This window comes from Maylandia zebra, linkage group LG3 (genome assembly GCF_041146795.1).
Source record: "Maylandia zebra isolate NMK-2024a linkage group LG3, Mzebra_GT3a, whole genome shotgun sequence".
Taxonomy (NCBI): Eukaryota; Metazoa; Chordata; class Actinopteri; order Cichliformes; family Cichlidae; genus Maylandia; species Maylandia zebra.
The window spans coordinates 27,440,740-27,466,896 of record NC_135169.1 but is presented as its reverse complement, the minus strand read 5'-3'; the positions used below and the strand labels follow the sequence as shown (position 1 = coordinate 27,466,896).

At 40.2% G+C, this 26,157-nt stretch overlaps 1 non-coding gene across 1 annotated transcript; it reads right to left on the bottom strand.

Annotated features, from left to right (window-relative positions):
* Positions 1–18,820: 18,820 nt before the first annotated feature.
* On the bottom strand, positions 18,821–18,893 carry trnak-cuu (transfer RNA lysine (anticodon CUU)). The gene has a single exon. It is a non-coding gene; the product is annotated as a tRNA-Lys (tRNA).
* Between the last annotated feature and the right edge of the window lie 7,264 nt (positions 18,894–26,157).

Here is a 26,157-nt window from a genome sequence, read left to right as displayed (position 1 = left end):
AGTAAGCCAAAAAACATTTCGGGCTCTACAGCAGCTCTGCCCTCAAGAAATGTTTGCATATCTAAAACTGTAATCTGCACTGCTTTAACTTCCCTCGGATAAATAGGTTTATTGATAACGTTGCCTGCGGTGTAGCTGGTTTCATTTTCACCAGGCTGGGATGAGATTGAATTAAATATTTATTTGTGTGGCATCACAACTGATGCAAATAGAATGAGTGTTGCAGTGATGACTGGTAGGATGTCTGATCGATCAGATTTACCTCCAACAGAAGTATTGCCATTTTAAGCCTCCTTCTCATTTTAAAGCTTGAAGTCATTTCATAATCCTGAACGCACCCTGGGCAGCCCTATCCCTCCATGTCTGTTTTGACATTCTGCTTTTACATGACAGGAGGTTGCTAGTGGTAGCTGTATCACTGCTGCTGAAGCTTTTACACTTCTCTAGCACCCAATTACGCTATTTTACAGCTTCCCCCAAAATTACGTCTACCTGAGGCTGAAAAATACCCCTGAAGTGTAATTTAGATTATGTGATAGATAAAGCTCCTCTTATAGGCTAGAGTAATGAAATTATTCAAAGGTTAAATGCTCCTAAAGCTCCATATAGTCCTGGATTGATATGGAATAATTTGGGATGTGTGGTTGTTTTTAAAAGATGAAGCAATCGTATGGACAATGAAAGATACAAAAATAGGGTAATAAATGGATAATAAAGATACATTTGCTAACCTGTATCTATGCTGGGACCTCCATCATGACAGTTAAAAAAAGACACAGTATCAACATGGAAGATTTATAACATCACATGGGGATATGATGAGGCCTGCTTGGAAGTGTCAAATGCATGGGAACTGTAAAGGCAATGCACTAAAACAGAGAGCGAGAGAGAGCAGTTAATAAAGTATATCTCATTCACCCAGCCACACATTCAAACACCCTCACCACTGGTACTTGTTTACCTTTGCTTAGCCTTCCTACAGCAGAAAATCGAGCGGCGCACAGCAAGAGGCCAGAATGTCTGGCTCAACCACAATTCCAGCAGACCGGTCTAGCTGATGGCTCAAGTGAAACCGTTCTGCACATCTAATTAGGAAATCTACAGGACGTTTAGCTGCAGCTTGCCATGCATCTGCAAACTGCTTTGCAGATCCACCGCCATTCCAGCTCATCCTTTTCATTCTTTGTCTGATTTAATCAGTGTCACATGTTTTGTTGCTGATGTCTGGTCCATGTAGGCCAAGGGAAGTGCTCATGGATGATGCTGGAATGTTTGAGATCCATGTAAAGTATTTTGGTAATGCATGAACTTGGGGTTCAGAGTCTTGCTTAAAGCCAGTAAAACACATGGACAGAAGAAGTTGGGGATCAAACCATCAGCTCCAGTCAGAGTCGACTCTGACCTTTTTATTGGGAGTCCCGGATGTTTTCCAAATTCTATAGACTTGAATTTTGAAAAGTTATAATTCAAGTTAAATAAACGTAAATTTGCTAAAAAAAAAAAAAAAAGAAAAGAAAATTGTGTGACTCATAATTGCAATAGTTTACATATTGGCAAGCTGAAAAACACTTGAACTGTATGACTCAGCACTGTAAAGAAAGAATTTGATGATTAAATGATGACTAGCTGCTTATATCCACAGGTTCAGCACAAAGCTGCTTCCAAAAGCCTGGCTATGAATATCATCTATGTTCGTCTTCCACACAGTGAATTACAGAGTCACAGAGGGGAAGCAGATATTATGAGTGATTGACCTGGCCTTCAGCTGATTGTAATTGTGGGAAGGGTATTGTAGGGGTCATGACTTTCATCAGTGGACTTCCAAAATACTCAGAAGTAACATCATCAGGTTTTGAAACATTAAACACCAGCACATGTCACAACTCGTTGTTTTCACAATATAGCTTTTCTTCTTTTCTGGTGAATATACCAGCATGTCGCTACAGTGGACTAGAGAGAACAACACTGGAAGGCACTAAATCACATGAGAAACCACAGCGGCATCCATTTTTGGAATAAGCTTCTCTTAACCCAGAACCACACATGGATATAAATTCCAAACTTTAGGCAAGTCTCCAACTCTACATCTGCGATTCTGGTTACTGTGCAGACACACCTTATGAGATTTTCTGTCCTTTCATTCATCATTCTATTGATTTAAATAATCGAAGCTGATGTAGTTCATCCAAGAAGCAGCCTTCAGAGAATCACAATATATACGGTTTTCAAATCATTCCTTATTTTAAAAGAAGAGCTTGCAGTAGGCAACCTGATTCTTCTTCTATGACACCTTATTAGGAGCTTATCCATAGGTAGAGCGGAGTACATAGGGGCAGAGTAGATGGGAAAAGAAGTTCAGCTTCAGACAGAGGTTGGTAGACACACAGAGGGAGGTATGTCTGACAGCCTGGTGTGAGTCATTTTTGAACCTGTAGGGTTCAAACACAAAGCCTGCTACCACATATATTACTGCACCTACTGCGACAACACCATGTGGTCTTTTCTCAGAACCTGGCAGAATCAAGTCATCTTGTCTTTGCCTTATAAAAGTCAGCCCACCCCTCTTTTCTTCAGGATGCATGACAGGTTCAGTTTAGTCTTTTTGTTTTAACTTGCTCAAACTTTTATGATTATCTATCTGTGCATACAGTGTAAACAGCTCTACAGACTGATTTGAAAGACACATATTTTGTCTCTCACTTACATATTAGTTTTTTTAATGGTATTCATTTGTTTACATTCTTTTTCCATCACTTTATTCATGTTCTCTGACTGAGTCCTTGGTTTCTGTTTCTCAGGAAAGCAATAATTGCAGCCTTGATGCCACTCCTTACACCAGACCTTAATAACTGTTTCACCTTAACCTTGAAGGCTGAGGATTAGCCACAGTACTTGTTCATGAGACCTGTAATAAGCCTTAATTTGACTCCATTATACTGCTTTTCTTTCTCTAAGTATACAGCAGATGTCTTTAGGAAAAGAGAAATGGCCACATCTAGCTAGGGGCAGACAACTGCAAGGCCAGAGTCAGTTTTTAAATTGTATTCTTTTCATGGGACTAGGAATCTTTAAAGTTACTGGGCTTCTGAATGATGAGGGATAGCACAATTATCATAATGTTAAGAATTTTATTTTAGCACCCTTTTTCTAGTTAGCTGTTAGAAAGCTAATACAAGCTGAGTGTTAGCAAGCTGCCAAAGCTAGCTTACGCACTCATAGCTTGCTAAACAATTGTCATTTCAATATAACACAAGCAACATACTGATTGCTTTGGCTTGAATAGCCTAAGTTAACATTTGAACATTTTATTTCGGTAAGAAAATGACAGAATGACAGGACAATAAAGGTATATTAAGTGTATGTGTCTAGGGTTGCCAACTCCCTGAAAAATAAATAAGGGACACCTCGTGGCCAGGGCCGGGCAACCCAGTTGTCTTCACCCTTCCCAGTGTGGTAGCTCTTTTTTTTTTGTGTGTGAAATTATTTTTTAACCATTTGACTTGAATTTGATTTAAGCAGATGCATATTCTTTGTGATATGACCATATGGGAAACAAATGATCATTTAGCCATTTATTTTTAGCTCAAAATCACAACATTAACACAATAAAACAGGTCTCTTTCTTAAACAGAAGCCTGTCATGCTTAACTTTTGAGAATATAAGTAAATCTTTCTTTAAAAGAACTCTGTCCTGCTTAACTTAAAATTATATAAATTAATAGAAAGCAACATAAAGAAAAACATTCTTGTAACAGTGCACATATAGTGCATTTAGTACAATTGGCTTCAGTTGAGGTATTATTTCAGCTTTTCTAAAGCTAATCAGCTGCTCCTGTTTGTAAACCCGCTTGTTCCCATGATTACGCATCATAACTCATCATCATTATTAAAATATGTATTACTTTTATGTATTAGTCATCTATTTGTTGTAATCATCTATCCATGCAGTTGTTTATTACACAAAATAAATTACATTATCACACTTCTGGCCACATAGCACTGATATTCACTGCACATGCCCATATTAACCTTAACCAGAGGGTTTAAAAAAACAAACCAGCGTTTACATACCATATCTGCTTCTGCCGTGGCCTGGTGGACAAGAAATTGGTTAAGGGTTCCCCGAGCTGTCACGCCCCTCATGTTCTTCATGTGCCCACCATTAGAAGCATGCCTATGGAAAAAGTGCGCCGACACACAGTGCAGTGCGCTTTATAAGTGTTATCATGCAAATTTCCAGCCAGGTGTTTTCCTTTTCCCATTCCTCCCTGTACTTTTGCAGCCCTTTTTTTCTTTCTCTGAGGGGAACAAACATTGCTGCTCTAACGCTGGGCTTACACTGTGCGATTTTTGGCCCATTTTGAGCCGATTTTTGAGTCGTGCGACCGATTTGGTGATCGGCCCGATTTTGGCCTTCATCGTGCATTGTGTAGTATACGTGGGGTAACGAGACGGCTGTGCAGAGTGTGATCTGGACACAAGCGATGGAGGCACAACTTGTAGAACTTTGGAAAGCTCATCTGAGCCTTTTCGATGTGGCATCACAAAATTATCACGACCACAACAACCGTGAAAATAGTTGGATCTACACTGCTGCTCAATCACAGCTGCCTGATCAATGTTTTTCATTAGCAATTTAGCAAAGTTGATGGTGGTGGTGTGTCTGTGTGAGTGAAAGACAGAGAGAGCGAGAAAGAGAGAGCGACAGATTTTCTGTTATAACCTTCATTTTATGGACGCACAGTGCGAGCACTCAGGTCGCATCAGAGCATCGGGCCGTAGAGTGTGAGACCCTGCATCGTGACCTACGAACTTCTAACCCCTGTGAGTCAATCGTGCAGTTTGAGCAGGAGCTGAATAACGTGACTGAAAAAATCGCACAGTGTCTGCCCAGCTTTAGGTGTACTGTCGTCCGAGACTTGCACCGCAGTGTCGGCGTTTGTTTCCCTGTTGGCCATGCTTCTTGTTGTGGTCATCTGTTGTCTTCCGGTATTTTCTCCGTAAGCGACCTTTCCTCGACCAATGAGATGAGCGGTAATCTGAATTGTCATACTTGAATTGTCATAAGTGTGCTGTCAGCTCATTGGTCACAAAGCAGGAGAGGGGCTGGGAATTATGTTTTCAAACAAAGCGTTAATTCCATAAACATTTATAGACTACTTTTGATTCTCACTGTATTACGGGACAAAGTGCGTCCCTTATTAGCTCAATACGGGACGTGTACTTTTGTTTCTAAATACGGGACGATTCCGTTTTTTAAGGGACGGTTGGCAACCCTATATGTGTCCTATAGCTGCCAGTGTCTCACATAGTTTTTGTGTCCCATAATGAGCCTTTTTTAAAAAAGTGCATTGCATGGGGGGGGGAGTTTTGGTCCGAACCTCTTAATCTTTAAATTCAGGTGTTTTCAGTCCCACTGCCACAAGTGCCTTCTTGTAAAGTTCAGTTTGTGAAATTTGGTAGTATTATTGCAAAATGGTAGCATTTAGGAACATCAGCAACACAGACACACACTGAAAATGTCGCCAACACTCTGCTGACAAAAGCTCCTCTGGTATTAACATCAGCGCACTTACAGGAGCTAAGGAGAGGAGGAGCTCAGTCATGACTGAGCTCCTCCTCTCCTTAGCTCCTGTAAGTGTAATGTGCTTCTGGCCCTCAGTTTGTTGCTGGTGGACGGAGCTGAAAAGCAAAATATTTTACAGAATACAAAGTCGGTGGAGGAATGTATTGTTCTCCACTTTGGTGTGCGTTTAAACAATTCATCAAGAAATTGATCTGCCAATAGCAAAACCTTGTTATAAGCCCAGAGGTATAAGTGAACTTAAAAAAATGCACAAGTACAAACTACAAGCACCAGAATAAATATATCTGAAAAACGGAAGCAAAAAGTGTCGAAACAAAGGTCAGCATCGACGTGATCTAAGGAAAAATGATCACCAAAGACTCGATAAGAGCAAAAGAAGCACAAAAGACTTTCTCATCCAGTGGCAAAAAGGTTATATAAACACCATTCACCTTTGGGTTGCTGTAGAGTTCTTGCCTCTTGTTGGTGATGAAAATAATGCACGTTTCTTGTCGTAAGCGTCATTTGTTCTGCTTGTTTACATCAGGATTTATGTCCTTTGCTGCCCTGTGACCAGCCTGTCACATTAAAAACACTTTCTTTTAAGCATTAGTAACAGCAGTAGTTGTAAAAGCTCGGTGTAAGTAAATATGAATTAATAAGAGATGGAGAATGAAAGCTATAAAGCTGGAGGTTTGTATCTAGCTAATGCAAGAGCTGAAGCTGCTTTTGTTGCTGTGGATAAAGGAAACATTTGAGATGAAATGAAAGAATAGCTCAATCTCCACAATTTGGAACCATGTTTTTTCCCCCATTAATAAAAAGATTTCCAAAAGATTATTTCATAGCCCAGTGCATAATGAACCTGCTTAGGATAAATGCTTTAAATGTGGCACTAGAGAGTGTGTTTTAAGTGTTTGAGGGAGATGCTGTACGTGTTCTCATCTTATCTGCTTTGCCACAAATGGTTCTTTAAAACTTTCCTCAGGTTTGACAGCTAAAGGCTCCACACTAGAGCTGGTGGATTAGATTCAAATGTCTGATTATTCACTCTGAATTGTTCTTAGACACTACGATAGGTCATCCTACTAATTAGGTTGCTTTTGAAGGTAGCAATGTGATGTGCATCCAACTGAATTGAGGTGAATTGCAAATGTGAAAACGGTTGATTACATTTGCAAACAGCATATTCTATTAATATTAATTACAAGGCAGTGCATGCATGATGTTATGACTGGGAGCTGAGCCCCCTTAAAAGTTTGAACCTAGGATCACCCCTGCTCTATCTGCAGTACTTGCAGCGAATCCTCCACTGGCAGCAGAGCACTATTTTACTGTGGCATGCAGAGAATTTATCAGCCTTCTTAATGCTTAATTCTTAATTTCTCTCATCTTTCATGTCTGAGAAGAGCTGGCAGCACTTCATTAGAGAATATCTGATGCAACATCAAACATCAGTGAATTCTTATTCACTCTCAGCAAGGTTGACTTGATTTAATAAAAAGGATCTTGAACACTGGCAGCCAAGTAACAACGTAAAGTATCTCTAAATCCTATATAAAAATTTAGAGGTGGAACCGTGTGAATTGAAATTCTGGTGTAACGCACTGAAAAATGACTGTTGGTATTTCAACATTAAAAGTAATGCTTAAAGTTTACGTTGTATGAAATTACAGCTTCAAGGTATCTGAATGTTTATTGTCTTTTCAATCGAATTTGTTTTTCTCACGGTGTCAGGCACAGATTAATCCTCTTAACATTTCAAGAAGCATCCAAAAAAAAGTTGGCTAGAAGGAAGTCGATGCCTCCCACAGCAACAAAAGGTACATCAGCTGGAAATCTGAAAGGTCACGGAGTGCAGAAGTTTGCATTCAGCACAATAAAACCCTTTCTTATCACTCTGACCCCAGCTTTGGAGAAATGTAAAAACAAATCCACGAAAGCTATGTTTTGAAAAGTGTTAACTGTTGTTTTTAATATAATGCATAAATGACTTAAAAAGGACAAAAACACTGCTGCACTGGTCTAAATGCTTTTGGAAATATGAGGCAACTGCAAACATATTTTTCATCTTGACAAAGAATTGCAAACGTTCGCCCGAGTACACATATGTGATTAAACTCACTGGATGGGTGATGGCACCAAACGAAACGGCAAAAGCAAAGTGGCTTTGGGATTGGTGCTGGAGTGTGCTTTGGGGAAAAATTGTCTCAGAGAACAACCAGCCCTTTGCGCACCATCAAACATGGCACAGGTGCACAGGAGATGAAACCGCACAGGTCAGCGGAGGCTGAGAGAGGCTCCGTCATGCATCGCTTGTCTAATTGACAAAACAAACCTCCTGATGTGCATGTTTGACTTTGGCGGAGTATGAGCTCAGACTGTCGCCGTCACTCATCCTCTGTGACCTTACAGCAGGTTCACGTAAGGGTCTGTGTCCTTTTAACAAGAGCTAAAATAACTCCGTGTGACCGCAGGAGAGTCAGGATTAAAAATTAAAGAGACTCACAGATGCCACATCATATAGCAGTGTTAAAACATCACCCTCATCACGCAGACTTCACCTCCTGCCTCTGTTTTTCCTCTGTGTTTTTCTCTCTGTAGTGATAGGGCTCTATGATCATGTGTAGGCACACGAGGCTACTTTTGATGTTGCTGAGTGAAATCTGTTATTTAAAAACTACAAGTTAGCCTCATGAATCCACCACACAGCATAAAGGTAAATCACTGCATTAAAAAAAAGTTGATGTCGTTACTTAAGAATATAAAAGAATGACTATGCTACATTTAATAAATTGAATAACAGTCCCCATGAATCATTCTTGAGCTCATAGCCTTGGATATCTGCAGATTCTGTCTTTCAGTCTGTTCAGGCTATTAAAATCAGTCTGAAATATCTCATCGTTTAAGGCACAGTCTAACTAGACAAAGAGTATTTTATAATATGAGACGCAGAATGCTGATAATAATTCGTGTGTTTTCTATTCATTCAGCCCACATTCTGCAATGCCATGCTGCATAAAATGCTGTTGACCAGATCTCCAAACTCCCCATACCCCACAGGACCCACTGCAGTCACACAGGACACACCCACCCTAAAAACCCAAATATGAAAGAGTTGGGACACTGTGAAAAATGTAAAAGAATCTCATAAATACACATTTTATTCACAGCGGAACAAAGAAAGTACATCAAATATTTAAGCAGCATATGTGCTGTTTAAATATTTGATTTCAAAAATGTGGAGAAAGGGTTATTTTGCCACTGTGTAGCATGACCTCTCCTTTTAACAACAGTCTGCAAACATCTGGGAAATGAAGAGAACAGCTGCTGGATTTTTCAGAGATGAAAGTTGTCCCATTCTGGTCTGCTGTAGGATTCCAGCTGCTCATCAGTCCTGGGTCTTCTTGGTCATATTTTGTTGATTCATGATGCTCTAGATCAGGAGTGGGCAATTCCAGGCCTCGAGGGCCGGTGTCCTGCAGGTTTTAGATCTCACCCTGGGTCAACACACCTGAATCAAATGATTAATTCATCACCAGGCCTCTGGAGAACTATAAGACATGTTGGCTGTATCCCAATTCAGGGTATGCAGCCTTAAAGGCCGCATTGTAAGGCCGATTACGTCACCGCGACGCGACGAAGGCTGTCCCAATTCGAAGGCTGCACGAAATGCGGCCCTCAAATGCGTCCTTCATTTCCCTGAATTGAGGACCGTTAAGGCTGCGTACTTTAAGGCTGCAGACCCTGAATTGGGATACAGCCGTTGAGGAGGTCATTTAGCCGTTTGAATCAGCTGTGTTGGACACATCTAAAACCTGCAGGACACCGGCCCTCGAGGCCTGGAGTTGCCCACCCCTGCTCTAGATGTTACTAACAGAAGTGTTTATTGCCTGGACTCTTCTACTATGAAACCTTGTTGTTGTAAACTGCAGTATGCAGTTTAGCATTGACTTGTCTTACTTGAAAAAAGCTTTGTCTGAATAGAAGCTTATTTGCTCTAACCCTGTAGGTACCTTTCAGCATTGATTGTGACCTTCCAGATGTAAGATCCTAATTCTATAGCCACTAATGCACCCACTTACTGTACCATCAGAGATTGAGTTTTTTGAACGGAGACAGTCAACCATTCACATCATCAGGTAACTTAAGCAGACTAATTGCATGTCTTTGGACGTTGTTGGATGGTAAGACGGTATGATGGCTCAGTTAAAAGAGAAATCTGGCTTTGAAAACAGAAAAGAGAGACAGGTGGAAATGAAACTCACAGCAAAGTCAGCATGACTGTCCTAGTGTGTCCTTTAAGGTGTCATAGATAAATACAACAAAATAAAATGACACAGCCAAGACAAAAACTGTGGTATTTTGTAAATATAATAATAAACGTGAATTCACTGTGTAATTCTGTAACTTTATTAGCAGCGTCCTCCTGAAATGCACCAACAGCACTGAGAGTAACATCCTCCTCTCTGCCCCTTAATGCTCTCTGGTCGCTATAGTAACGTGTAAATGTTTCTTTCAAAATAAGACACATGACTACAACACGGGAAAAGACCCAAGTTAATGATAAAAATCCCGAGAACCATAAATTTCACATCCGAGCCTCAACTCCCATGGCCCGGTAACAAACGACTCACGGTTGGTACCGCTGTACTATATCACTTACCTGCCGACATGCTGCCAGGCCACACAGGTCACGCCTCTGGCTCAGGGTCAGCTGGGGTATTTCAGTGTGCAGTTTGAATGTTCTCCATGTGTTTACGTGGATTCTCTCCGGGTGCTTCCTCCCCCAGTCCAAAGACGTGCAGTTAGTGGTTTTAGGTTAACTATTCTAAATTCCCCTTCGGTGGGAATGGTTGCCCGTCTCTCTGTGCTAGCCCTGTGACAGACTGGCCACCTGTCCACGATGTACCCCACCTCTCGCCCTTTGCAATTATTTATCTTAAATTGTTCCACATTTACTAGACAATGTTTTTGCAGACCAGAATGAACCTAATTAGTTTCAAGTTTACTTTCTAGCATTTTGTTGACTCTGTCACAACATTTTTGGAGACGTCCACATACGTGGACTAGAAACACATTGCATAACCAGCAAACCAGCACCATATATAGCACAACATCAGGTGATAAGGGATGGACGAATCTATCTATGTTAATGGTGAAATGAAGAGAAACTGTTTTTTGTTTTTTTTAATGAAATGTCATCTTGTTTTCTCTTTACCTCTCATCTTCATGTCACTTCTTTGTGCGCGGCTTTTAATGAACACCCAACTTTTCTTTTCCTCAGAATAAAGGCCAAATGTTTGTTGTTTGTGAGATCTTGAAAGCTGAACTTACTTCTAAACAAAGTCTCTCATTATTGCCTGGATGGCTGCATCTTCTCATACAGTTCATAACCTGTCCCATTAGCCACTTCGTGCGGTGTCTTGTTCTCCCCCTTTTCTGTCTACAGCTAAAGAAACCGATAAGATGAGATGAGAAGAGAATGTGTGACTCAGCTGCCATTGAGTCATAGACGCCACAGACGACAGCTGACTTTGAAAACAAGGAAAACAAAGAAATTTCAGCACACCTATCCAACAATGAGATTCATGTTTTCATATCAGCTGTGGATGAAAACTGGACTTTCATCTTCAGTGATTTTTTTCTCCTTTTAATTCCAAAATTAATCTAATTTATCCTGAAGAAACAGCTGGAAGTATATTGCTGCAGAAATTAAACAGATATGCCCACTGGCTATATCATTCTGTCATCCCTGGAGCTAGTCAGCAGCACTGGCCTGCTGATATATTAGTCTGATAAAGAACTTTAATTAAAAATCAGATTCTGACGCATCACTGTTGGCTGCATGATGAATCTGAGGTCATTTATTTTGATAGCTGATCAATATTTTGAACGAGTCCTGATTTTATGATCAAACTATGAAATTAATTTCATGGCACTTTTGCACATGAAGTATGGTTAACCAAAGTAAAGAATAGACACGGTTATGTTTTACTTCTGCTCCATGATGAAAGTGATATATTAAAGATAAACCAGGACGTTCAAGTCATAAGGACTGGAACATCACCAGTGCTAAGTGTCAATTTCATGGGTGTGGGGCAATCCTATAAAAGATCAGGTATAACTAAGGTTGCAAAATTATGGCCAAATTGATGGTCCAATTATTTTGATCAATATTGTGATGACGATTCATTCATTTTAGTGGCAAAGACGGTTTTCATTGCAATTTCAAAATAATAATCTGAGTACCACATCACTCTATTAGAGCACTTCGCTCTCACACTGCAGGCCTACTTGTTGTTCTAGAGTATTTAAAAGTAGAATGGGAGGCAGAGCCTTCAGTTTTCAGGCCCCTCTTCTGTGAAACCAGCTCCCAGTTTGGATTCAGGAGACAGACACCCATTCTAGTTTTAAGATTGGACTTCAAACTTTCCGTTTTGATAAAGGTTATAGTTAGGGCTGGATCAGGGGACCCTGAATCCTCCCTCAGTTATGCCGTGAAAGGCCTAAGCTGCTGGGGATTCCCACTCACCATTTTTCACTCACTATGTCTTTATAAACCTTTCTGAATTGAATTATTAGTTATTATTAATCCCTGGTTCTCTTCCACAGCATGTCTTCTTCTGCCCCCCCCTCCCCTCCAAACTGGTTGCGGCAGATGGCCGCCCCTCTCTGAGCCTGCCAGAGGTGTCTTCCCGTTAAAAGGAAATCTTTCCTTCCTGCTGTTGGTAAGTTCTTAATAATATGGGATCATCTGATTGTTGTGGTTTTCTCGTATTATTGTCTTTACCTTACAATATAAATGGCCTTGAGGTGACTGTTGTTGTGATTTGATGCTATATAAATAAAACTGAACTGAAATTGAATTGAATTGAGCTAAATTCAGTGCGGCTATTAGAAGAAAAAAACCCCCCAGTGATTCTAAAAATGATCAACAATGATCTCATAAAAACAAAAAAGGAATTAAAAAGTTTCAGTTTTTCATTAAAATTTTATTAAAATTACAAATTGGATTGTTATTTATTTGGCAAAAGCCAAACTGAGTTCATGTTTTGGGGGATTTTTTGTAAAACTGTAAATCTGACAATTAAGGGATAACAAGAACAATATTTCTCAAACTCAAGCGATCATATTGTAAATACTATTATATTTCTTTTTATTTACTGTGCTAATTGCCTTCTTTTTACTTTATATTTTATACTTTTACTAGGTTTACTATGGTTATTATGTTACTATGCTGCTTCTTGTTTTATTGCTGCTGGCCTCTGTGAGCTACCAAATAAATTTCGTTGTATAACTACAATGATAATAAAGTTCTTTATCTCTTTTGATTGAAGAACTTTCACCACCATTCTGGTTGATTAACCAGCATAAAAAAAACATTTTGTTAATTACCAAAACTGTTAATGTGTGGCATAACCCATTGGGAGGTGGTTTAATAAATTCATTTAGCACTCTAATAAAAAAAAAACCTGTTTTAATAAGATGTTTTTCTGGCTTAAATGCACCTTATAGAAGTTAAATGTAGTGCTTCCATTGTAACTGCAGTATAGATGTAAATACACTTGTAAAGCTGTCCTAACACATATGCATATGATTTATTCTTGGTTAACTTAACTTGATCTAAAACCAAAGTACTTCCAAACAGTTGATGATGAGCTGCTTCAAGGGACAAGCTCTTCACCTTAATGTATTTGTTGTATATCTGCAAGCAAGATGCAGAGAATAGAAGGCACTGATTTACAAAGTACTCAATTTGCCTTGGGAAATTTGGTTTGAGGAACATGAGAAAAACATTTCTGCCACCCTCAAAAACATTTTTGAGTAAAATGCAACTGAACTATATAAACTCAAAGGTTAATATATTCAAATAATTAACTATTAAGGGAAATGTCTACCAATCTGTCACGATCCTGGGTCTTATGACCCAGTGTTTTGAGTTTTAGTTCATTTTGATGTTTTAGTTTATGTAAGCCCTTCAGGTTCCTAAGTTCATTTGTTATCATGCTTAAGTGTTTCTAGTTCTTATTATTTCCCCCTCGTGTTTCCAACTATGGTAAATCTCCCCTGCTCTTCATGTGTTTCATGTCTGTGTCTTACATTGTGAAGTTTGGGTTGTCATGTCTACGTCTCATTATGTTTCCTGTTTTATTGTGAAGAGGTCTGGTGTTTCTGTGTTAATCGTGTTCAGTTTTACTCTTCCCCTGTGGCGTTGTTATGTTCATGTTGATCTACTGTTCCTTTCTGTTCCATGTTTCAGATCCCTATGTTCTGTCTCCCCCAGTCTGTTAAGTTCACATGTCTTGAGTTCCGTCAGTGTGTTTCCTGTTTTACTTTCACAGTCTGTTCTATGTTAATGTTTCTAGTTTTGCTTCCCTTGCCTCGTCCTGCTTAATTACTCTCAGCTGTGCTCTCCTCCTGTGGCTCATTCCCCCTCGTTATCCCTCAGTGTATTTAAGCCCCATGTTTCTCTTTGTCAGTGTTGCGTCCTCCATCATAGCCGTGTGATTTTTCCCTGTGGCTCCTTGTGCTTTAGTGTTTCCAGTTTAGTTTATTTTGTATTGTTTTTCGTGTCCCACTCCACGCCAGCAAAAAAGCTGTGTTTTTTGAGTTTACCTTTTGTCTCTGAGTTTGCGTTTGGGTACTACTTTTGCCTGCACACAGCCGTACTGTGACACAATCAAGTAGATCTCATTTGACCATTTGACTTTGTGCTTTATGTGATAAAGCGACATGAAAAAAAATCACATGTAATTAAATTAGGTAAAGTCGGGAATTTGGGCAGAAGGTGTTTTTTTGTGTTTTGTTTTTTTTTTTCACTGCGGAAGAAAAATAAATTAATGCAATTCCTTGATTCAACAGTCTAAAGGTCATGGCTAAATCAGACACAGCTGTGAGTTCAGGCCGGTTAGAAAGTAATGTGGACCAACACCTAACGAATAACACAGTGTGTCTGAAATTCTTTTGGAGTTCAAGGCCACGATTTCTGGAAAATGTGAGCATCGGAGAAAAAGGTCTCAAGAGAGGCTCAAGGAAAACTGTGAGTGTTGACTCTGGCAGACTCTCAGAGCCACCATATACAATGAAGGTATTTTTTTAAAAAGCACAGGGGTGTCTGAACTGTGCTGTTTCCACAGAGATTTGAACATTAAACAATCTCTCTTGGTACTGTTAGTGCCCTTCTTTACTTTATGGCAAAAGTCTGATGTTCTAGTTTTGAACTTTTCCATGGCCAACACTTTGGAAAAAGTGGGTAATTTTTTTTCCTTCTTCTGGAAATCAATGGCTCAAAGACATCAATGAAGCAGCAGTCTTTGCACATTTAAACCCGCACCTACACCATAGTCAGTCTTACACAACAAGCAGGTTTCCCTGTTTATAACGAGGACCATTTTTTCCAAAATCAGCTTGTGAATAACTGTTCATCCAGTATTGTTTTGATGTCTGTAAAGAAGCCCAGCATAGCATACCCAGTTCACTGATTTTGCCAGCAGTCTGAGCGAGTTTTATCAAATGCAGATTTTCAGAAAGGATAGATCCAAAGAGATGGGCTTATTTTCAAAGTTAGAAGAGCTGTTTGATTTTCCATGGGTCCATCAATTTGCACAGCAGTCTTCGGAGCAGTGAAACGGGCTGTCCATGCATCGCTGCACTTTCACATGTATTTGTGTAGGACATGTACAGTGTTCGAAATTAAGAGAGGAACCGGCTGCCATGCCGGTTAAATCTATTTTAAACAGCAGATTTGATTAGAAAGGCCACAGTTTTGAGATTATAATCCCCAAAGGCCACAGTGGAAAAAACATGTGGTTTCTCTGGAAATATAGAGTATGAGGTTAAGAAACCACGTGTCTTCAGACTGCTGTTTCTTTCTTCTTTTTTTAAATCCAATCTGCTGCTCTATGTTTATCCATGGAGAATAGCACAGGATTTTCCCTCCTGGAACTCTACAGAGCCCAATACTGGAAAAATCTTGTTTTAACATGACAGGGAATAATATTTAGACAGGCACATGCACAAATGCAAACACCAAAGATCAAGTCCATGAAAGCACAGAGCAAATAAAGATGACAACTGAGTGGCAGTCCACTTTTCTCTGGAGGTTTTAATGTTTTTTTTGTTTTGTTTTTTTTATCTGAAAACAACCAGAGCTATAAGTAAGCTAACTACAGGCAGTTTTTATTTATATATTTTAAAGTTGCTTCTCACTAACTAGATGTACAGCCTGAGAATGCATCTAATAAAAAAGTTACAGATTCTCTATCTCTGTCTGCACATAAGATTTTATCATAAAGTACCATGAACATAGCCCAGAGGGCAGGGCAAGGGCCAGCTTCAGACCCACATCTACTGCTTCTCATTACTGAGGGCAGAGAGGACAACTGGAAAGTTGCTTTTTGCTAAAGCATATGTTAGGCCTGGATCAGGTGACCCTCAATCACCTGATCCATGGTTGTTGTTCTCAGAAACTGCTGAATGACTGGGCTTTTCTCTAAGATTTAAAGAGGATGGTCTAAAAAAGAGAAAATATCCAGGGAGTAGCAGTTCTCTACGTTAGAATGCCTTGATAATTATAGAGGTCAAAGGGTGATTGCCAGAATAACTCAAATGACCAGTAGTTAGAACTGATGTATGCAGATGAGCTTTCCTCAACACACAACATGTCAAATCTTGAAGCAGATGGGCTCCAGCAGCAGAAGACCACACCAGGTGCCACTCCCAAAGAACAGGGGCCTGTGCTTCGTACCGCGCTAAGTGAGTTAGCTGGATGAGATTGTTGACGATTTCGCGTGATCCTGGATCGTTCGGTTCCCCGAAGCCCATCCGGGACTTGCTGTCATAGCAACAGAGCCGTAAGCGTAAACCTGCTGGGGAGCAGGTTTACTTTATGTAAACAGGATTAGATCGCGGCCACGCAGGTATGTCCGCGTCATTCATACGAAAGCAACAGCGATATTCCACCACTGTTTCACCATAAATAAATAACATCAATGTAACTAAAGATAATGCAGCACCTGATCCTTTTATTGATTTCACACAGATACATACAGGTCATTCCCTAAAAAAGGGAAATGTACTATTAACATTCTATTACATGTATGTGATTATTTCAGATGTAATTCATATTTCAGAGTAGTAATAGTAAATTACTTCGTGTAATCAAGATGAGAGACCACGGCTATAAAAGCGAAGGTGGATTTGGGAAGTCTGTCGCAGCCATGTCCTGTCCGTTTACGTGAGCAACCCTTTGCGGAAGGTGCAAGATTGATAAGGAGAGTCCTCAGAATTCAGCGTATATTGCGGGACAGACAGGATCCTTTAGCTCAGCGCGACAGTGTGCTCATAGAGAGATATCGATTTTCCCGTGAGGGTATTATTCACTTAACCAACTTGTTGACGAGGGGGTGCAGGACCACCACCTGTCTTTTTTTTTTGCTCTGCCCTTTTCTTGGTTGCTGTTATGAACAAACAAACAGAGTATTCCAGGGTCCCTTGCCAAGAGACGAAAAGCAATATAAGTGATAAATATTACCATTCTGTAGAATATTCTTATATTTCACTTTTACTTGTTCCCATGTTCTAGTGGGTCCTGTTGTGGCTCTAATGTGAAAGGGGATATAATATAACATATTATAATATAATATAATGTAATATAATATTGGATAATATGGTGTGATATGATAAATCTACCCTACCGCCTACTGGTGTTGGCCAGAGGGGCCGATGGCGCAATATGGCAGCCTGGCTTCTGTCAGTCTGCCCCAGGGCAGCTGTGGCTACAACTGTAGCTGCCTCCACCAGTGTGTGAATGTGAGAGTGAATGAATAGTGGCATTGGAAAGCGCTTTGGGTGCCTTGAAAAGCGCTATATAAATCCACTCCATTATTATTGTTATTATTGAATTACTTACGAGTTTGATTTGTCAGCAACTTTCTGCCAGCCCTCTCTCCTTGCTTTTGCAGCCTTTGCAGTGTTCCCTTGCGTTTTAATTAAACTCTGAAACTCTTGAAATCCCTCACTCAAGAGTTCTTGCTCTGCTGCCGAAAAATACCGAGCGCGCTCCTTCGACATTTTCGAAGGGTTGCCGATCAATGTTTCTACTATCGATGCGTAGCCCCTGTTGGGCCACCCAGTGATCTCACATTACTTCATCCAGCTATACTAATCGTCAACAACAGGTGTGTTCGGGGAACCGGAATAGCGAGCTCAGAGTTAGCGCGATGATTTGGTCTTGGATGTTTCATTTGATCTTGGATGTAGTAAGCGACGTACGAAGCACAGGGCTGAGGCTCCCCGAAATGGGACAATAGAAGATTGTAAAAACTTTTCTGGATCTGATAAGTTTAAATTTCAACTGCAATTTCTGTGTTAGATTGTCAGAATTTGGCATGAACGCTTGGTTCCATCCTGCCTTGTATCAACAATTCAGGTTGTTGTTGGTGTAATGGTAAAGGTCTGGTACTCTATAGGAGCACATAAATTGCTGTCTTAATACAAGCCTCATTCACACATAAGCTTTTTAATCTAACATGCACATTTAAATGTTAGAGGGACAATGGGGGTCAGGAACTAGTATGTTAACATGCAGATTGTCACGGACCCGGCTCTGGGGACTCGGGGTCCGTGGGCAGTGGGGACTGACTGTTATTGTTGTTATTATTATTATTATTATTTGGTGTGTTGTCTGCACTGCCCCTATGCACATCTGTATGTAGGCAGGTATGTGTGTGTTTTGCCTTTCTGCTGTGGCCAAGTTACAGGCACCTTCAGCCCTGGGGGCGTGGTCTAACTTGAGGGCTGGCCACACCCGAAGTCCTGGCCGCACACCTGCTCCTCATCTGGGCTCGTCGGGGGAGCTATTTAGATGAGCGATGGAGCTTCCACCGACGCGGGATTATTGCGTTTGACTACACGTCAGTCTTCAAACAAGTCAAGTGTGAGTGTATGCCTGCTGGGATAAGTGTTAACGGCTGCCTCTATTGTTTTCCCCTCAGGAGGAGTGTGGGACGAGAAGGAGCAGTAAGCACGGGGAGTGCAGGGACACTGGGGCAGAGAGCACTACACGGGGACTTTTGGGAAGAAGACACTACACGGGAGTCTGGGAAACTGGGGATTTATTGTTGTTTACTTCACCACCTTGTAAATAAACACTGTTGCACTGAAGAGTCCGGCGTTTGGGTCCTATTTCCCCATCTCCCCACGGTCTGCCAGCCAGACCGTGACACAGATTGTGTCTGCCATTCTACAATATACCCAACGTGGGACTCAAACCCACGACCCTGAGATTAAGAGTCTCATGCTCTACCAGCTGAGTTAGCTGGGTGCCACAAAGAAACAGTAGTGTGAGCAACAATTCCATGGCGCATTTTGGGCCTCTTAAATGTGACTTTTCGCTAAACTGCACAGCCTACCTTAACATTCTCACTGACCACGTCTATCCCTCTGTGATCACGGCGTACCATCTTCTTGTGGCTGCTTCCAGCAGGATAACACACCATGTCACAAAACTCAACTCAAACTGGTTTCTTGAACATGACAGTGAGTTCACTGTACTCAGGTGGCCACCACAGAGCCAGGAGAGCACCTATAGGATGTGGTGAAATGGGAGATTCACATCATGCATGTGGAGCCGACAAAGCAGAAACTGTGTAATGCTGTTATGTCAACATGAACCGAAATCTGAGCAGTTCTGAATGCAAAAGGTGGGTCTGAATCCGGTGCTGTCAAAATTTAATTGTGTCTAGTCAGTGTTGGTCTCTCAGTCAGTGTACACCTTCCATGACATACAGTAGAAAAAATAATTCAACACGACAATGTGTGAAGTCTCATAACTGCATGCTAACTGCAATTTGCTTGACCACTCTATTACAATATATCACTGTTACTATTTTGAATGCAGAAAAGCCTAACTTGAATTCATGGAGCGTTTTAGCAACTTTAAGCAAATTGTTTTGTTATTGTTATTTTCAGATTCAGCAGACAGTCCTGCACAGCAAACACAAGCTTATCACCAAACATCAAAGTTAACAAATTACTGCTGAACAGAATGCAGCACAATTGGTTAAAAAGCCAAATTTCTTCTCAGGAGTAAATGGATACGAAAGAAAAAGAGAAGTAGTTCTGTTAGATCTTTGCACAGACTGTCCTGTAATTATATAATGGAAAATGTCCTCCTGTTTTTTTTGTGGTGAACCCACTGTAAAAATAGTTAATTTCTACAGTAGATGTAGTAAAAAAAATAGGAACTTTCTGTCATGTAATTGTTCATCAGTTACAACTCTATTACTTTTACTGCAGTGTTGTATGACTAGCTATTGGGGATAATAATAATAATAATAATAATAATAATGGATACTTTATTGATCCCCATGGGGAAATTACTTGTTTTTCTCTGCATTTGACCCATTCACTCAGTGAAGCAGTGGGCAGCCCACTAAGCAGGCGCCCGGGGAGCAGTGTGTAGGGACGGTACCTTGCTCAGGGGTACCTCAGGGTAGCCGTTAAGTGGATTCGAACCGCCGACCTTCCGATCATGGGGCGACCACTTTACCTACTGAGCTATCCCTGCCCCAAATGTATGTACGATGGATGTAGAACATGGATGGATGTAGAACATAGTAAAAGTCTAAAATTGATATCTTCCTTTACAACTTCCAAAACCATCCAGTGGACATGATTGGAGTTTTTGGTATATTCTGGCTCCCGGGCCTTATGTTTGACACCACTGTCTTAAATTACATGTGCACACCTACATTTTAATCTTTGCCTTTTGCTCTGAAGCATTAGTTCTTACTGTTCACAGACACACACTACACAAACGTATTATGAATCTGTTTTAATTTCATCTGGTGACATTTACATAATACACAAATTCTCTTGTAACTTAGCTGAATGTAAAAAAATGAAAACGCACACTCCGATGCTTATCCCATGGAAAGACAAGAAATGTACCCAGATTAGGGATGCAGATGTGTCCAACTTGAGTGTGACAGTGAAAGCAGTGACATTCACACATACACAGTCCTACATGGGAAGTGTGAAAAGGCTGATTAATAGCTTAATAGGATTTTATACCAGCGCTGTGAGCCGGGTAACAGGTTTCACTGTATCACAGGGAAATATGATAATAATGTGAGGATGGAGCGGATGAGGCCAGATATAAATTCATACCCCTGAAATGACGACTAAATTCTGCCACGCAAGACCATTATGAATGATGTACAGCGGCATGTGTGGAAAAAGGTTTTTATGTATCACAAGTAACTTATGTGCCTGTGGACTGCTGACGAACTTTATTACACCTGAGTGATTCTAGTCCGGCTTATAAACCTCAGCATTAGTCAAAGGTGAGCAGTCTTTCAAAGAACTTTTCACACATTTATCACTTCCCCCTGTAGATTGACCTCGACATTTAATCAGCAATTTGAGAAACATGGAAGAACTCTGCTGAGGATTAACTGTGGTAATTTGATCAGTATCAGTTTCTGGAAAGGAATGACATTTTCTAAGTGACAGCAGAGCAAGCAGCTGTAAAACACAGAGCTCTCAGGTGTAATACCCCATCAAATGCTTCTTCTGAAGTCAGTCGAGACTTAATATTCAAGTTAAGCCTGAAATATGACAAAATAATTCTTCCTTCGGTTAAATTAGCTGGAAACCAAGATTTGTTCTATAATGTAAATATTAAAGTCTATGAGTTCAAAAAGACTCGGGAGCTTTAACATAGAAACATCTATGTGAACAATCTATCTAAAGAATTATAACTAGTGCTGTCAAAATTATCGCGTTAATTGTTAAGATCAACGCGAAATGTTTAATGCATTAAAAAAATTTAACGCTGATTTTGTTTTTTTTATTAATTTCCTGTAATCTAAGACCTTTAAATTCATGAGCACCTCTGGAGGAGGGGGCAACAGTGTGCTATGCTGGCGTTTGGCCTGACAGAAATGATTAGAAGAAGAAGAAGAAGAAGTGACACCATGCTACTATCTAGCTAACACTAGCTAACACACGCAAGCATGGACGAGGGCGGACTTTTGGGTGGAAAGTTTCTCTTTAAGAAGTTGCCTGATGGCTTGTTGGACAAAATGAGAGTAAGATGCACAATTTGCAACGCTGAATTCAAGTACCACAGAAGCAGTTCATCACTGGCGTATCACCTGAGAGCAAAACACCCAACTGAATCCACCTCTACGGGACCTCGCCAGTCTACGCTTCAGGAGTATGGTGCTTGTGGACGAATAACAAAAAATGTGAGAGAAAAGGTAACCAATTCCTTGGTTGTTTGGATAGCTAAAAACTGCCGACCAGTTAGCATAGTAGAAGATGATGGACTGAGAGAAGTCATTCGTGCTGCATCAGGAGATGAGTGTTACAATCTGCCCTCGAGAGGAACCATTGTGTCGAGACTGCACACTTTGTATGGGGACCAGAGGGCTCAGCAGTCCAGCAAGCTTGTGCAAGTAAGGAATGTCGCTCTCACCGGAGACCACTGGACTTCGGTGAACAACGATAATTACTTAAAATATAAAGAATAAAAAAATGTAATTGGAGCCAGGCTATTAATAAAGTAATTGAGATTAATCGCAATTAATAACAGAAAATTGTGAGATTAGTTAGTTAATTTTTTTTAATCTATTGACAGCACTAATTATAACCCAAACAAAAACAACTCATCTCCCTACCTAACAAACAGAAAAACACCAGGGGAATATATGCTACCAACACGGCCACATATAGCTGAAAGCAAGTGCAGCTGGTTGGAATGAGAGGAAGATGGATGAAGCCTCTTGCCAAGAGAATCCGTCATCCTGGCTACTTATATAGAAAGTTGTTATCAACCTGCAGCAAATCACCTGCAATCATGGTGCAAGTTGATGTAGCATTCATACGGAGGGCACAATAGGCAGCACTCGGAACATGAAAACCAAAGAAAAAGGCACTATTTTACCCTTCGATATTGGTCGCCGCAACATGCTAGACCAGTCACTTCTTTTTATGCCCGCAGCTAAGAAGCAGCTGCAGTATTATCCTGAACCATAGGTGTCACCACTCAGACCATACCGCTACATTAGCACTGATACAGGAGAGAAAAATGGGAAGCAAAAATCTTTTTCTCTTTCTCAAGTTATCAAACTGCTGCAACTGTATCGCTCTGAGCTTCTGTGCTGATAAAGAAAAACCCCAACACAATCACACACTCATGTCTTCAACCCGCCTGTCAATGCACCACGTTAAAAAAACTGACCGGCCGAAGCGGCCCAAAAACAGTGATGCATACCAGCAGTTGTGGCGTAATTTTTGGTGGGAACACCTGTGACTTCAACTACTTACTAAGAAATTCAGACAGGAATCCCTGCACTGATATTTTGAAGTGCAGTTTCTATTCTTCTGACCTTAAACAACTTTTCAGTGGATAAAGCACTTATTGTATGTTTCTATAGACCCTTCTTCTTGAGAGTATGAGTTATGCATGCTGGAGAATATGTGAATGCTCATCTTTATCTTGAAGGTTTGATGAGTGGCAATATCTGGTGACTGGGCCCAGAATGAATTCTAGGCTTTTCTATTTTATCTAAAGTTAAATAACAACGTCTGAACCATTAGGTGGACAACAGTCTTTCACAAACAGCTGGTCATTCGTCCAATAGAAGGAGACAGGCTCAATTTCTCTGTGTGAATTTTTTGCACAGTTTTGGAGCTTGAGGGCTTTTAGTACATGTACTCTGGTCTGACTCATTTGATGAGTTTGTAAACTTGTGGCTTTTCCCCTGTGGTTTGGTTTCTTTTCAGTCAAAGAGCAAACCAAAATCTGTCACTACAAACTGTGTGAGGACTTTCAGACCAATTATCGTCTAGATGTAATTGTCTTCATCTGGGCAACATTTCACAGTTTGTGTGCTCTGCATGTGTATGGTACTCTGCTGGATCCCCGAATGCAAAACACAGCTTGGTCTGTGATTGTGTTTAGCTCAAACTGGCAGTGTACACCTGGTAGTTCGGTTGGCTCAAGGTTTGACCACCTCCCCTAAAGGGTCCTGGCGTGGTTGTTTTGCTCTGTTCATATCTGCCCCCCAGCACTGATTACAGAAGGTAAAGCAGAATGAAGCACAAGTCATGAACTGGAAAAACAGGTAGAATAATCTATCAGGGGGTGATAGTAAGAGAGGTAAAGTGAGGACTGGAGAGCAATGGAAACCTAAAGACAAAAGAGAATCTGGCAGCAGTGTAACCTGAAAATCAACAAAACAATTTGCTAATTTTTCTCTATTCATTAACCTAAATAAATTGCTCAATACATTTCTAAGCATTAAATAACAAAAAAGCCACGTGTAATACAACTCATTTATGCAAATAATTATTTATTTGCATATGGTAAATGGTAAATGGCCTGCATTTGTATAGCGCTTTTCTAGTCCATAGGACCACAAAGCGCTTTACACTACATTCAGTCACACACACATTCACACACTGGCGATAGCAAGCTACATTGTAGCCACAGCTGCCCTGGGGCGCACTGATATATATATCTCGGCATGTTGCACAGGCTGCCCATTTTAAGGAAACATCTTGTTGCTGTAAAGATAATATTTTAATCCTGGCAAACTGTGTTATCTGTGGTATTTTTCATAGATTTAACTAAATAAATAGGATTAAATCTGCAAAGTTGTCTGTCATGTGCAGACCCAACACTGATTCATCCCCTGACTTACTGTACGTGCCTTTCTTATACTTGAAAGATTCATGAGTCAGTGTTAAGTGGCTCAAAACATAAAACAAAACAAACAAAACCATTCTTCTGGAAATGGTCAGGTACAAGTCTGGAAAATGGATAATGAAAAGGCAGCTAATGTCCAAAAAAAAAGACACCGTAAATCCTCCAGAAAAGATTAAAGGAGTGACCACACACAGTAACTCTTCCTGTGGCTGGCTAGCGTCCACAACTGGGTTTCACTATCCCAAGTAACACTTCCTGTCTTTGATCGTGCCGATTTAATTTAGGCCAGCTCTGACACTTTTTTTGGTTCAGTGGCGGGGGAGGGCAGTGACAGGACAACAAATGAAATATGGCTCTGAACCAGTGCTTAATAATACCACTTCTCTCCCCCTTCACTGGCCTGCATGGAGCTTTGGCTACTGTCACAGTATGGGATGCTGTTTGAATTCTTAAATCAAAACCTCACAAAAAAAAAAAAAAAAAGATTTCACTCTTAGTTAGGCGTCCTTTTTATTTCTGCAGATGATCAAGGTTGGTCAGGAAAAGCTCAAACTGTGGTTACAACAAAGGCAATTACTGAGAGCTGATTCAATATTGAAAAAGCATAAAAGTTGCTCCTTCCATAATTCTTCTTCTACACCACTGCAATCTGGAAATATAAAATATTTAGGTATTAATGTTTCTCCCAAGCTTGCAGACCTAACTAAATTAAACCATATCCCACTTTTAAAGAAAGTAGAAGGCGATCTGGCTAGATGGAAATGTCTACCCATATCACTCATGGAAAGGGTTGCCGCTATAAAAATGATGGTCTTACCAAAAATAAATTATTTATTCTCAATGATCCCAATTAAACCACCACAAGATTGGTTCAGATCTCTAGATTCATATATGTCCAAATTCCTTTGGAAAAATGAACCCCCACGTATAAGCTTAAAAACACTACAAAAGACCAAGGATAAAGGATGACTAGAACTGCCTAACTTCCAGCACTATGTCTTTGCCAACAGGCTTCAGTTTATCTCAGGATGGCTAAAACGTAGCTTCTTAGATGAACCTTGGCTAGATGTAGAACAAGCACTTTGCAATAATCTAGAGATCTCAGACCTACCATTTATCAGCTCAAACATCCAACGACATGAATGCTTCAAAAGCGTCAGCATCAGCTCTTCTCTGACAGCATGGTGGGAGTTTCTAAAATTGACGGAGTCTTCATTAATCCCATGCAAACGTACACCTATCTGGAACAACCCTGACATATTACAAAACAATAATATGATAAACTTTCCAGATTGGAGTGGTAAAGGAATCAAATACTTAGAACATATACTAGAAGGAACAGAATTTATTCCATTTGGCAGACTAGTTACAAAATATGGGATCAACAAGAAAAGATTTAGAATATCAACAAATTAAATCCATAGTAAAAAATAAATTTAAACCTGGTTAAGTTGAACCACAAACACCATCAAGTGTGGTACAATTTCTTACTCTTAAAACCCCCAAATTACTTTCCAAAATATACAGAATGCTTTCTAAAACAGATGAATCAATATCACTTCCTATTTCAAAATGGGAAGCAGATTTATCAGTTAACTTAGGCCAAAACTTCTGGTCTCAGACTTGCTTAAAAACCTTTCATTTAATTAGAAATCCCAGTCTTTAATTAATACAATACAAAATACTACATAGAGTGCACTATACAGGTCATCGGATGTTCAAGATGGGCTTTACGTCTTCCAACAACTGCTCACACTGTCAAACCAATACACCGGACAATTATATCCACGCTCTTTGATTCTGTCCACCAGTTCTGAAGTTTTGTTTGTTGGGCAGCTTAGATAATGTCACTACAGAAAAGAATATAGCC